General features: G+C 40.8%; 1 protein-coding gene across 12 annotated transcripts in view; it reads right to left on the minus strand.

Annotated features, from left to right (window-relative positions):
- LOC118418184 (roundabout homolog 1-like) overlaps nucleotides 1-12,077 on the minus strand; it is a 78,470-nt gene extending 66,393 nt beyond the window's left edge. For 3 of the 12 annotated variants that reach the window (XM_035824100.1, XM_035824058.1, XM_035824025.1), the window contains exon 1: nucleotides 11,693-12,077. The gene's annotated coding sequence lies outside the window, so the exon portion shown is untranslated. Of the gene's footprint in view, nucleotides 1-667; nucleotides 792-6,579; nucleotides 6,603-11,692 lie in introns of those variants that run through there. The other 9 variants (XM_035824050.1, XM_035824080.1, XM_035824072.1 and 6 more) reach the window with 5 other exon arrangements.
- Nucleotides 12,078-15,810: the final 3,733 nt, after the last annotated feature.

Below are 15,810 nucleotides of genomic sequence, written 5' to 3' on the forward strand. Positions count from 1 at the left end.
CTGCCGCTTCTCAATACAGACCCAGACGAGATTCGTTTCCCTTTAATACTGAACCAGGGATTATCAATTATCAGCCGCAAGAATCAAACCTCACATTATCACCTCATGTTTACAACAGACTCCAATTCTACAATAAAAATTGTGTTCATTTCATAAAATATATACATGAATATTAATATCAAACAGGAGAATTTGTCTGACGACATCTAAGAACATGTTACTAATGATATATAATACTAATGGCTACACATCACAAGCAAGATCTATCATATTAGAAGCATTTAGGTTGTACTGTTAGTATCATAACATCTGACAGTAATACAATATAATGAGATATAACTGTATCAAAACATCGCACTTACCACTGAAAGAATCACTATCTTACAGACTATAATAAGTATTTTCTGCATTATCAGTCTACATTATGCTGTAAAGCACAAAAATGGGAAGTAAACCTAGGCCTAACAGCATGAAGTCATTTCCTATACCAAATGTGAACGGAACTGACTCAATCGTATTGCCAAATGCTACTGGAATAGGCACTACATGTATTTTGGAAGCAAACCTGCATTCATACACTTCATGGGTATCATGCATACTCACAGTGTAATGAAGCAACTGAAACAGAAACTGTAGACGCAAATTGTACAGAGAAAATCCTACCTACAATTCAAAATATGCTTTCTCTGCCATTCAGACGTGAAGCCAGGAGAATTCTGCAGGCTCCTAATCCATCAAGCAGGATGCAGCTTCTGACATCTACTCCCAAAGGAAAGAGACACATAGACCCTAGGGAGAGCTAATGTACAGTTTTCCAGAGCTGAGGACAGGTCAGAGGACAAAAATATCCTGACAGGCACGCAGACCAAGCAAGGAGACTGTTCCCATAAAACATGTATAATTAGATGTCCCTCTTTATTTAGTCAGAACTATTTTGCATCCCATTTTACCTCCCACCTTTCCGTAGCAAACATGCATCTCTTCCGTATGTAAAAAAAAAATTGACTACCACCACATCAACGCTGTAGTTAAAAGCAGTATATTACATTTTTCGGAAGTAGACTAGCGTAGCCCGGGGCAAAACTAACTACATAGTAAAACTGGCAGGTAATAACATCATAAATATTCATGAACGGTGCCACTACCATTATCTGGCACTGTACATGGATGCAGAGATGTGGAGGAAAATCAATGAGATCAATTTATTGATGTCCTGCCACACTCCTGAAGATTCCAAGGTGATAGGAAATGTCAGAGCAATGTGTTTAACACATAAACAGCTTCCTAAAACCTTTGCCCTGACAGTCTGACATCTTCTTTGAATGCTAGGGCTGAGATTTCACTTGGTGCTTCACTATCTCAATGGTACATCTCAATGGTATACCAAAAATATCTTTGCCATTTCCAATCACAACAGTTTACTTAGTACTGTATGTTTCCATACTAACTAAAAACCAAACATGTCTACAAAACAGGTCTGTTTGTGGATAGATGAGTAAATAATAAAAGGGATGATCTAGTATTGTTTACTGTTATGATCAACAGGATGCTACAAATGGAGGGGAAATCATTACACCCGACAGCTAATCTTCAAAACACTTCAACAGCTTGATGATAATCACACACATTCTTTAAAACTGGCCATATTTCACACATTTTGAGGCACCGTTACACCTCCCAAATTGGATGTAAACACTGGTATTACTGCAATAGTTTACAGTACTTTCGCACTTATTCAACACATTGACTAGACACTATACAGACAATATTTTTGCACTTCTAGTTCTACAACATAATGCTGAAACCTACAAAGCATTGCTGAATATGAATAATTACCGAAACAGGAGGAAGAATACAAGATATCCTTTCCTGGCTTCCATAAAAACTCTGCTATGAAGACAGTAACAGTGCCGACAAGATAACCAGCTTCCTGCCCATCCTTGATATTCGTCATTATCAAGATTGGACCAGCTTCACATTTCCCAACAACTGTGTATGTATCGTACATCAAACAGATAGCGAACCCTAACTACGCACTTTGGTCACTTCAGAATGTGGAGCTCAATACATCATCCATAAATACTACTTATCAATGTCATCACAACACCACGCCTGTGGATACAGATAGAAGCACTGGCACACTTATCATTTTTGCTGCAGTATATACGTAACATTTTGCATATCAAATGTAGTCAAAAGAGCTTGGTTTTACCGTGATTGTTTCCATTGTACCATTATTCTATCCCAAATTTCTTCAACATTCTCCACATTATTCTTTAGCCTTGTAAAAGGTCTACAGATTTTGTCAGTAACAACAAGCGCTACATTACATTACAAGTAGCCATTCTCCAGAGTCCTCCCAGACTTCAGAACTGCTACATACTAACATGCATACCACAGACAAATTTGGTATGATCCATGATGATTTCGTTTGGGAATGAAGCCAAGAAATGCAACATCTTACTACTGGGGGGCAATCAAAATTACGTTAAGGAAATACATGTGAGGGTACAATTTTATTACTGCTTTAATGCAAAGGAAATTGAATAGTTTCATGTTGGCAAGCACTTTTTTGCCAAATCTGTCTTGGGAAGCTTACACCAGCAGACACAGATACCTTGCAAGAGAAAACAGTTGCGGTGGGATCAAAGGGTTTTCCCAGGTATTGATAGGCGCACTCCACACACAAAAGCATTCATCACACTGAGAAAGTAGGAATACCGCTCAGGGCAAACACTCCACATCTCCTCCTGGCAAATTGATCCGCCTTTGCTTGGGTACTACCAATTTGTTCCCTAGCACCTTTTGAGATGTGAGAAGCCGCAGCACTCCAAAGCAGACGGCCGCGGGGTTCCGAAAGCTTTCTAATCCGGGGATGCAACAGTGAAGTGTTCTCAAACAAAACTGAAGATACCTACTAAGGGGGACCACAAGATCAGGCCTATCAGGCCACAGCATATACAGCTCTTGCAAAAAGGACATCCCACTCTTTTAATAAGATGTAACCTTTCTCTGCTAAGATTCAGAATCCATTTGTCCATGCATTAGTGTTTGTAAGAGAAGGCTTTACTGGGCCTTACTGATAACAGCATCCGAGGATGGGTCAAAGCTTCTGCCACATGCCTAAAGGCATTACCCTACAAGGTCAAGCGCAGATACAGTAGTCTTATCTCTCAACAATGAATTGGCCACACTTCTGTCCAGCTTTCTGTGTAGCAGAAGAACAAGCCCAAGAAAATCTAGTCTATAGTATGACTGAAAATATTTCCTCACGTATAAGGTTGGGAAATCCAAGGCAAAGACTTGTTCAGTGCCTCCCATGAGCAAGTTAACTATTTATAGAAAAACACTACATAGCTTTCTAACGACTTATTTGTCAATATACAGAGAACATCGGAAATCATGATCCGAGATTGAACAAAGACAGGTGATAGCTATAAAGCAAGCAGTGTTTCAACCTTAACAGCTATATCATCACAGTCAAGCCTTGTTGACAGAGAAATAGCACAGCTGATAGGCTGATAGACAATGAAGGACAGGACTTTGGATGTTTTTCCACTTGGCAAAATTCCAAACGGTTACTTTCAGCTTGTGTTTGCTGCAGACAAACGACAGACATTAACAGTTGCCTGTGAGACATTCTTGTGAACAGTAACCGTTCACGTTCCAGAAAACGAGCCAAAACAAGCGTATGACGAGAATTCACTACCTAGTTTACCCAATTTATTATTGCTAGCAGATGAGTACACAAAAACCACTTAGGGCTCTTGGAAAATAATCACGACAAGGACACTTCTTTGTGAGTCCAGGATCTTGTTGTAACACCATTTGACAATTCTTGTCAAATAGAGGAGAACCTTGTTAACTGAAGTGAGTGGCAAGTTTATCTTGAGTTACAGGCTAACATAATTGGATTCGGTGCCATAATTAAAACATACAGGGTTTGGCACTTTTCTCTTGTCCGTGCATTGGTTGCAGTTACAAAAGGAAACTCGATTGACAAGCTCCATATGAAAACAAAATTCTACCCAGCAGCCTACAAAACAAAGACAGTTCAAGGTGTTTCTTAAAGAAATGACAAAAAGGATTAGGTTGCCAGGATCCATTTGTTACTAAGACTGAGCAGCTAGGCTACACGAAAACACTGCAACAATAACACCAAAACAGTCAAAACAAGATTTACATCATTAGCCAACAATGACTTCTTGCATTCAGAATCAACCACAAAGAACTTTCTACTTCAATGTGAAAACCGGATATTTTTGGAAGGTGCTACCAATAAGAAATAATACTAGATAGTATGATATATGTCTCTGTGATGCAAAATACATCATTAATTTAGGTAAGTGCCCCCCTCCCCCATATGACAGTGTCACTGTTTTGAAGCCAATGTGAATGTTGTCAACTTTATTGTCTAACATGTCATTTTAAGGTTATGAAAATACATTTTCTACGGTTTCTTTATGTTGAGTTGAGATTTTTAAGCATATGAATGAGGGAGGGATGAAGGTGAGGGATGAATCCTGTAAACACTGATCATACATAACAATATCACTTTACACAGTACAGAAGATTTGAAACACATGGAGGGAAAGGCCTGTATTGGAAACGCCACATTACAAATCAATACAAATCTTTTCCATACTCTACTTGAACATAATTAAGACTTCCTCCTTGACATGAGAGGAAGAAGGGAAGCAAAAAAATCCTTGAGACACCAACCAGGATGACGCCAAGGATTTGTAAGGAAAACATTCGGTGCATGACTCAGGAGTCTCTCTGGGGTTTCCATCATGGCCAGGAGGAAGGGCTTGACATTTTTTGGTGATTAGCGAACAAATAAACCACACAGGATAAGGCTGCTCATATACAACATGCTACAGGTGTGCGGTTATGTTGCCTCCTTTTCTTGGGCCAACTTTTGGATTAACTGTTTCCTTCCCCTATATAGGATATCCATTTTGTCTAGACAATGACTAACTACTACACCCACTTTCTGAATCAAAACAAAGAAATGACTCGATTGTCACATGTACAAGAACACAGGCCAGGAACTTCAGATATTACTCCAAAAGGCAAACAGACATAAAAGAATTAAAGCTTATGTCTCTTCTACAACTGTATTCCCATCGAGCTGTCCCATCCTAACTATATCTTTTGAATCTCTTCACCCTACAAGAACAGGCAATGCAACTGCTTTGGTCCTTTCGCCATTTTGTTTTGGAGCTACAAGCATCTAGCATACAAATGGCTTACGCCCACAGGTAAGCACTATCACAGTAGCACCCCAAATAGGGCCTCAAAAATTCTCAGATTCAGAAGACCTACCTGTCAAAAACCAGTGATCTCCTCCTGTTCGTTCACCATGAAAATTTCAATTGCCAAGCATTTAACCAGACAGCCTTGCATGCATAAAGATGTGGCATCAGCTGTACAAGGGATCCTGATTACATACCAACAGATTTACCTTCCCAAATCTGCCCTCCTACCCCCTGACCACTTCAGCACTAATCTCACAGGGGAGCAGGAAGTAGGGTGTCACAGATCTGGAGCATTTCGGGATGGGCCATCTCCACACTGCTTACCATTCATGTGGGAACTTTCACACCTTACTGTGGCAACCTTCATGCTGATTTCCCACTCTCCCAAGATCTTTACTGTAACTAATACCAAATGTCATGGTGGGGATCTTCAGCCCACCTCACATGCAAGCAAAACATCTCAAACCTGTGGCATCACAGCAGGGGGCTAGTGGACAAGTCCCAGAACCTTTTTGTTTTTTTACCACAGGTGTTTAAAAGAACCAAAGTAGCCCATATGTGAGAGTTACATTACATCGTTAACACCTTACAACAGTATTATTTTCAAATAAATGGACAATAGAGTATTTAAAACTCTGAAGAAAGAGCATGATCGGCCTGATAGTATGTGATACAGTCTGTGAAGGAACTTCTATATTTAACGTTTCCCCACATGGCATTGACCTTCTCCTGGCCCAGCCTGTGGGACAGACATGTCAGCAGGCCATGTCCACAGACACCACAACACACAACCTTGGTCTGGCACCCCATGTGTGGCAACCGGCCAGGCAAACTTTCTGGTGGGAATACTAGTACAACTGACCTTGCTAGCTTCCTCGCCCTTGTACAATGTTGTAACCCAGTGGAGAAATGACATTAGCGCTGGACAGAACAGAGGCGGCCATTGATTGGGTAGAACTGTAACCACGGCCTTTTCACCCAGCCTTTAACCCCGAACATACCATGGGGTATAAACATGACCATGGAGAAATTAGCCTTCCCATTGCTAAATGGAGAGGTTGGATACTTTCCATATCATAATCTATATATATTCTAGCAGAACACTCTGACAATCCATAAACACTAATATTTTCCAATGACACCAATTTCAGGTTAACCAATAAGCTTCACAAGTTCTATTTTTTCAGAATATGAAACAAGAAACTGCCAACAACAGAGAAGTCATTTAACTATAGACTACTTCAGAGAGCCGACCACTCTTCAAAAATTATAGCCCTTTTCTGTGCAATTATGCTGTTGATGAGCTATTATTATATACCTGCACGCGACGCAATTTCACCTGGCAGACAGTGATGTCATGCTTGCTCCCAGGTAGACACTCCTCTACTCTTCTCCCACTAGTGCCGCCACAACAACCATCCACCAATCCCGCACACCCATGTTTAGAATAACCTTTGCTGACCTCAGACAACATGAATCTTCGCTTCGGCGAGATTGTATTTCATACACCAGGGCTATTTTCAGAGGAGGGGATTTGATTTCTCTGTCCTCCCTAACATTAAAGGTTGCCGATCCATATTGTGTGCCCTATGATCATATCTGCCATCCTTTCCAGCCTTGCTATGTAATGGTGAATTCATCGATTTACAAACCAGAAAAGATATGTCACTTTTGTTGGGGATGGAGAAGTGTGGTTTTGTGGCTGAGCGCTGAAGGTGCGCAACTCTGCAACAAGAAGGTGATTACGCCATGCCTTCTGTGGCTAGACCCAATAATTGGAACATGGGTGTCCAATGACATGTGTGACACTTTGCCACCAAAACTTTCCATCCACTTTAGCCCGTCTCCTAGCACGATGCGTTACAAGATGTTACACCAAGCAGACATCCAACATAAAGAATACAGTACCATGCATTCAGACAATAAGCTTACCAAGTCTGGACACAAATTGGAACCAGTATGCATGTGTTAGACTTAGTTCTGTTATTGTTTCAGCAAGGAAAGGATCTAACTAACTTGTGACCCTAAGTCACATCTGCATCCAGTTTGACAAAATCCAGACTGAGAAGTTGAGCCTTGCAAATGCACAAGGTTGAATTTCTCCCAATTAAAACACAGGAATGCTGCAAATGAAGCAAGGTGGCGTAACCAAATGCCCACTTTCATGATAACAGTAACAGGACTGTTTCTCCCCACTGGAAAGTTGTCATGGCCAGACCTGCATGGCTGGCATCTCTCAATGTCATTGTCTCATAATGCGAGGCTACAGGTCAGGATGTAGTCATGTTCGTAGCCAAGCATGGTCACTTCCTTTCATAGGAAGCGACAGTTGGGACACCCTAATCATTACCCGGGGGTCCACGCTGTCCTGCAGGGCTATGGGAAACAGTAAAGGCAAAAAAGAGCGGAGGTAGTTATCATTCTACAGTGACATGATGCCGCCGTGGTCCACTGAACGGGTTAATATCAGGATGGGAGACACAAGAATGGAGAAAGCCGGCATTATCAAAGGGTTGCTAACCGCAGGTATTCCTGTAAAAACACTGCTTCATTCGGGAGTACGCCGCTATAGCCCTCTGTCTTTTCAGGCAATGGGGTAGGTCAAATTTCCATCTGGACATGAGCTTCTACAAGTGCCCAAATACCTTGGGGCAAAGGTCATTGGGAAAGAATAATGACTGATTATGACAAACCCTGATGACCTCATCCTGTAGTTGTAACCCATGAATGTTCTCTGTGCTGAAACACAGATCATGTTTCTTAAACTCAAGGAGATGCAAAGACCTGAGAAAGTACAGGAGCCCTTAAACAAATAGTCCAAGAGAATTCCCTCTATTTTGGACATTATCACAGGTTACATGAAGTTTCCACAAATGCTCTCTCTTAGTAGACAGTCTTAGACTTAATGCTATTACTAACTACGCCTAATACTACATTTGGTATTCAGCTGACCAAGCAGTTGTTACAAAGTCTGCCAATGACTATGTATTAATACTGGCCATAAAAGCATTGGAGGCTAAGCCTAGCCATAGGCTTTAGAGTAAGCAAAGCCCTGAATACACTATTCAACTAGAGTGTGAAATATTGGAAACAACTTGGCAGCAACACTAAAAACTACTGAAGATACAATCGCTTCTTTAAAGCACTGTCGCCTACATTAGGACTGATACATAAAATGTTGTTAAGTCGGAAAACATGCTGCACCATAAAATTGTCTATTACACTTGGCAGACGGTCCTTTCATTACATGCGCAAGCACGGTTTTCAATCTGGCAAGATAAATGGGCATGAATATAATGAGGATCATAAAGAGCACCAGAACCTTATCAATATTTCATGCTGTAATACCCCTATCACACATTTTGCACTGCTTATCCAGGCACTGTAATCTTTCCTGACAGACACATTTGCTCAGTCAAGTTCACAGATGCTTGTGCAAAGCCTTCTTGCAGATAGACAGAAAAGTGCAACACCAGAAGGAAAGCCCGCCAAATTTGCGTGGAAACATCTCAGCAATTTTAATATTGAGAGTCATGTATAATGCAGCGACATGCTGAATATGTATGGTTGTCATAGTAAAAGGAGCCTCCTGTGGAGCTGAAATGGATTCCCAGGATAAATGGGTTGACATGAAAAAGGACCATTTGGGTCCCCCAACACATCAAAGCTGATGCCTTTGGGGATGCCAATATCCAGATCCAGACAGCCAAATCCCTAATACAGTATACCAAATACCAATGACTCAGGAATAACCTGGCGATACTTAATATTAAACAGGCATGTTCTGGTCTGAATCTACCACCTATGTTGAGTATATTATCTGTAAATTCATCCTAGTTTGCCCTATACACAAGATTTTCTTTCAGAGCCTCAGAACAATACAGGAATAAGCAATTTTGGACAAAGAAAATTTCAGTATCGCGAGACCATGTCTAGCAGAAAAAAATAAAAAATAGACGCTAAACAAGGACCACCACCACAACAACGCAAAATTTCCAAAACCAATATGACTAGAGGTTTTCAAAGATTGAATACAGCTATACATTCGAAAATAAAACAGATAGAAGTTGATTCACAGTAACTTGCACACTGATATAAACGTGAAAGCCTGCAGGTTATTCAGAAATGAAAGTCACAATAGTGAGGTAATAATGCTGAAAGCTATAAAGAGACATAATGTCCAAGTGGGTACCTACGACATTAGGGTTTACAAGATAATAAAATGGAGACCTTTCTAGCAAAGCCTGCTGACGACATATATGTGTAGTTGCATTTCCCCCTAAAGAGGTTTTATGTTTACCTCTCCATGCCATTCTCTACTAACTGCATATCAAACAAGGAGGGGCTGCAAATAATGGAAGCAAAATATGGTAACATAAAACATGAGATACGTTATAACCGTTTGGTAATAGCAAGTTGTGGTCTGGCTGGGATTAATGATACAGTTAATTGTGTGATTCTAATACTAGGTGCAAAACTGGCTAATGCTATTGTGGAATCCTTATCGAAGTGGCCAAATCTTATCAACAGACGTGTGAATTACTTTGAATGGTGTAAATCAGCTCCATTCAAATGCATTGCTATTGATTGTACAGCATTTAATTTTTTACAGGAGAGTGGGCAAAAATAGGTCCAGGAACAAAACCATGGGATAAGTAAGTAACAAGTTTAGATTTTGAAAAGACTTGTTCATTGGGGTTGCTGTTAAAAGCTTTTTCTGGTATGCAAAGTCTAATTCCATAGTCTAACTCAGTCTAGTCCAGTCTGCCCAAAAGGATTTCGGCTGGTGCAATGTATTTTCGGGTGGTGATATGACCTCCGTCTACACTTTCCATTATGGTGTAGGCACATTTGTCTTCATGGTTATTGTGCAAGGGTCAGTATAGCTTAAGATACATCGGATAACTGTTGTACAGGGCAGGAAAAGCATACAGTGACAACAGCATAAGTCAATACCATTTCCACATCCAATGGATGCCAATGGCTGCAGCCCTCATCCTGGTTGCTATTTGAAGGGCAGAGGGCAGATGATTTGCCAATTCATCTCTGCTTTTGGAAGAAAGATGGCGGAACCGAAAGAAAAAAAAACATTCATCAACGTGTACAATCAATGCACTCCCCCTGTGTGAATGCACCAGAGAACCTCTTTGAAGCCACACAAAACTTGCATTTGGAGTGGGATGATGATAGAGCGAAGAGGGATGGAAAGGTTGAGTATGGGTACCAAATCTCATAATCCTAAATGTCATAGGAACCAGGTGAAAAGAAAAAAAATGCTCTCCACGAAACACAAAGACACGGTCCGTTTGAAACTCACAGACTTACATCCTCGCACCTGGCCGAAGTGAAAACGCTCAACACAGCGAGCAAAAAAAGTAGACAAAGGCTATCAGATTCCATACAAATCAGGACCCTAATTGATGGGAGACCAACCATTTTCAAGCATAGCATGCCTAACACCTGGAGCGGAAAGCAACTTCCTGAACTGCTAACCTTCTTGTCAAATGAAATTACAGAAAAATATAATACAGTTTTAATATACATTCCTAAAATTGCCCAAAATACAGCACAATCCAGATATATACTCAAAGCCCACATTTTCACACCAACTCACTACCCGTGTTTCATGGCAACATAATTTGACACGCATGTGGCATCTTCCCAGATTTGTAGTTGCCACAAAAATGATACAAGTTATAATCTACGGTTGTGGCCAGATATACAAAACTGCTACACCTAAAATATTGCACAGGGGATGCTTCTCAGTGTTATCTTCTTTCCGTTGATCCAAAAAGAGTCTGATAATACAGGGATAGTTGGAAGTCGGCCCGTTTTAAAACGACGTGGCAGGCAATTTTGTCTCAGTATATGGAGAGACAGAACTGCCACCATGGCGCCAACGTTAGTGTCTGGATAACGTGAAATTGTTTGGAGGATTTAACTTGAGGTTTCAACACCAGAAATCCCGCAATCAACTGACGATTGGCGAAAATTGGGTGGTTTGTGATGGAGCTTTCAACACCGGGAGATAACGGTTCGCGGACAGGGCAATATCTCTCTCTTTTTCGGCAGGCCAAAAGTCAAAATACTGCGCGCGGCAGTCGGACCAAAATAGCAAGTCCAGAATGGCAACGACGGACGAAGCCTTCTATAATTTCATCACAAGATTTATAAAAACATTCCTCGGTCGCTATAATGTCTTCTAGCAACCTACATTTGGCCTGGGTAAAAAAAACGGAGATTCGGAACACTGCATGGGGGTTGTAGTGGCAGATGGCCAAAGAAAAGACCTCGACAGAAAATATGCACGTATATTATCCGGGCAAGAACGAGTTCAAACATGTCCAATCTCGGTTTCTGTACACAAAATAACATTCAGATAGACTCTAAGATAAGCATAGGTACCGTATAATATGATGATTAGGGTATACCTGAATTGCACGCCTTCCTTGGAGAGTTCAAAATCCCAAGCAAACGCCGGCCCGAACACACAACAGAGATCTGAGCGGTAGTGTAGTAGTCGCTCCCCGCGTCCTGACAGCTCTGCTCGCTCCTAGTCCTGACCGGAATTTTTCCTCTCTCTTTTCCAACTGAGTCCTAACCACGGTAAAAGCAGCTCCGCCAATCTACCATCAACCCTTCGGACGCTCCAATATCCACAGACTTGCCTTTATTTTGACGGGAAAACGCCAGTTTCGGGGCCCGAGACGTCGTCTGACACTCTGCTTCCCACCATTCAAATCCGAAGTGCGGCTGCCGCATTCACATGTATATCGATAGGCGGATCTACCCTCTGGGCTCATTTAGGGTTTTCAGCGAAACCGGTTCATCCGTACAACAACAATATTGTTGTCTTCATTACCGTCAAAAAAGAACAAAAACTTTTTTTAACAATGCTGACTATTTGGGAATAAGATTCTGACAGAACGTTGATATCCTTAACGCAAAAAATTCAAAATAAGCGTACTCTTATACACTGTTGGTACCCTCTCATAGCACGGCGTGTGTTGGTACAGTGACGTCACGCTGGACCACCCGCCTGCGCTGGCCGGGTTGATATAATAGATGGACCCAACCCAAACCAGAACGGGCATAAAAAAGGAACAAAATTTGTATTTCTTGACTTAACACACGACTGCAGAAATATCACTTGAGGCAAAATGTGTAAAAAATTGACAAAGACTGAACAATATCATTAAAATTTGTGACTTGATCATAAAATTTCTATGGAAAACAAAAATGGGGGCAAACATTTTCACCAAAAAAATTCCCCTCACTACAAATGCATCGGATATACGTATCTTTCCACCAAAGCCCCTACCCTCATTTTCCTGTTATCTTGCCCTCATTTGATTCTCATTCTAGGGCACCCCTGCTGGACCATCCACTATCACAAACCCTTATATCAGTTGACCTCGCGGGAGTTGTTCTGTTTTGTCCTGTTTTGTAAGACTACCCTTTCTCAAAGGACCACACAAAAGTGTCTCCACCCATAAGATAGCATGCTACCATTATGCCATCAACTTTATCTGATAGGAATTGATCTTCTGGATCTTTATCAGGATGGTCTGGTGTACCTCCTGCAGCTTTGCTGTTGTTTTTGTTTACTTAAATTGCATCTAGTGTAAACACGTTGACATCACCACTTGGGCATCTGAACCAGAGTTTGATAATACAAGGAAAATGATAATAAATGTGAACATTATTTGCTCACCATCCTGTTTCAAGGTTCATTTCCTGTCACCCGTGACAATATCGATTCGTTTACATGATAGTCTTGGGTGTTTGCTTTTTTTTGCTCAAAGGTCACAATGATAAGTCAAAATAAACAGGAGAGGTATTAACATACAGGTGTCTGTGTACAGAAAATACTGCACCTAGGTCTAATTTTTACCCCCTCTGTATGGTAATGGCTGACCAAAGGAGAACCTTTTCATATCATACAATGGAGAGTATTATGACATCAAACATCTCTGCGGGTAGGAAAAAGGGGAGAACGATTGAGGTCATGCAGATTTTGTTCCATACTTTTGTCATTTTATGTAGGCTAGACAAGGTAACAATGTTCAAACCACATCTACTATTTTGCAAGTGCTTGTACTAACAACTTCAAAATATTTCTGATTCTCCTACTGTAATACCTTGAGATTTAGGAACAAAAAAAGAAAATACAATCTCTCCAACCTACTTTTAAACAGCCCCAATATTGTATTCTATGCGGGAGCCTCCAAGGAAGCATTGTACTCTAAGATTAAACTTTCACCAAGTAACGTTACAGTTGTGCTGTAGACTCAGCTGAATACTAACAGGACCAGGATGTAGAAACAAAGTGTCAATAAAAACATGAACTTTCAATGGGTGTTAAACTTGAATGTGTGCTCAATTTCTTAGCATTTGGGCAGCAGATTTATACAGTGAGTGGGCGGGACATCTTTTCTTTGGCTCAGCTGCTGCGAAAAAAGTCAAATATCAAATAAATAATGTAGGCCCCCAATGTCACAGAGCATGTCACCATAATACCTGCACTGATTGAAGTTGCTCAATGTAAAATCATATCAACACAAGTAGAGCATCTATGCAATTATTGTGATAGTTAATTCAATCAGACTTGCTTTGAGCAAATTCTTGCAAAAAACACTCTCTTTCCATCAGCAACGTGCCATTCTCACGAGCACGCGCCATGGAGCACGCGTAAAACCACATGTGCCTCCTCTGGCGAATCCTTGTTTGACGCCTTTGTGGTCCCCTATTTGTACATATGGTGTAGGAAAACACGCGCTGGAGAAGATTAGCTCTTAAAGCTGCAACAGCATGTTTGTTATTGTGAATTAAATTCAAATTACAATTGGAGCATGGGACACAGTTTACGTAGCTGTCACCGTACGCTGAGTACATCCTTTTCCGATAGTTTGCGTTCACTCCTTTTGATGATACAGTGAAAGGTGCTGACATGAACAGAAGCTACAAGATTATGGTAGACAGAAGGTTGAAGTTGTAACATTACAATGAGGATGAAAGAGGAACTAACGTTATAAGAGGAACGTCCAATTTCTTCCTCTTTTAAATTGGGGGAAGGGCCTGGCACAATTACATTTAGTTGCATTAGGCTATGAAAATCTGTCAAATCACTTGAAAACTAAGGGGATAGAATTAAACTAGAACAGGAACAAAGAGATCTATAAAGTGCATAATTGCTTAAGACTCTTAAGTCTTCAGGTGCAGGGTGGAACATTCTAACTTGACGGGCAGAAAGGCAGTTAAGAAAGGAAAAATTTTGTACTTTCTGCAATATGTTGGAAGTAGAAATCCATATCTATCATATCTCCCAAATCTTAAGTTAAGTTTGGGGTGTAGATGTTAAAGATATCTACAAACTCAAAATGACTCACTGCCACCACCCCCACCAACACACACACACCAACACACACTCACACACACCAAGGGGGTCTCCCTATATGATTCTATAACCTCCTTGCACACACCAGCCTCCTTTCGAAACACCTTCACACAAAATGGTTTCCCCCTATACCAATTTGCCTTGGGATTCAACTTCCCCCCTTCTCTTTAAACAGGCTCAAGCATAAGATTTTGGCCCTGAGCCTGATCAAACAACCAATTTGCTGTGCTCTGGATGGTAATCTACAGGCCCCCCAGGTGTCCACTGGCTATTGTTCTACCTGAGGTGGTTATATAAACCATCTTACCTGCTTGTTGATGGTAATTAGCAAGTACATGTTGTTTGCAAAAAGGTCTTTTGAAACTGCACAACTTTTCTAGTGACATTTGCCAAATGACTACAGCATACCACCTCATGTAAATGCCAATCCAGTTAAATTCGTTGGTTCCCGGATTGAATTGAAAATATGACAATGAAGAAAATGATAAAGACTCTCCAAAAAGCAGTCACTCAAGCAACTGGATATGATTTTGGAAATGGTCAGATGTTTCAGACAGCCATTCGGCATCTTTCGTCAGTGGGTTGACACTGGAGAAATCTTGTTGGAGAGAGTTTTAAAAGTTGATAATGACAGTCTGGGAGGAAGGCTGTTCCTTGATAAGTTGATCGATACACAAAGTTTCAGGAACAGTTAGCCTTTGGCCAGGCTCAAGTTTTCCTCCCAGCCCTCGGTTTCCATCTTTTAAATTTTTACTTCAAACAATCCAAGAACCAAGGAAATAAACTGATATGGCCCATTACATGACTACATTTACAGGTAAATGTCTCACTTTATGGCTCACCAATATGATGAAAAGATCAAACAGTTTGATTCAACCATAGACCCATCCAGATGCAATGTTCCCAGATCATCAAATAGCACTCATTGTGGAAGAAACCTTGATAAGACCAATTCAATGAAATATTTGACACACCCTGAACAAAGATATATGCATCCCATGTGGTAGAACCAATAAACTGATGCTCAAACTTTTATAACATCCAAAGTTTATGCCAGTGTATAAATTTTGTTTGGCTGGACAGTTTTGCAAGGTCAGCTATTCTTCTGCAAACATATCCAAGTGGTTTATTATTACCAAAGACCAGCCAGTT

This window comes from Branchiostoma floridae, chromosome 1, assembly GCF_000003815.2.
Source record: "Branchiostoma floridae strain S238N-H82 chromosome 1, Bfl_VNyyK, whole genome shotgun sequence".
NCBI lineage: Eukaryota > Metazoa > Chordata > Leptocardii > Amphioxiformes > Branchiostomatidae > Branchiostoma > Branchiostoma floridae.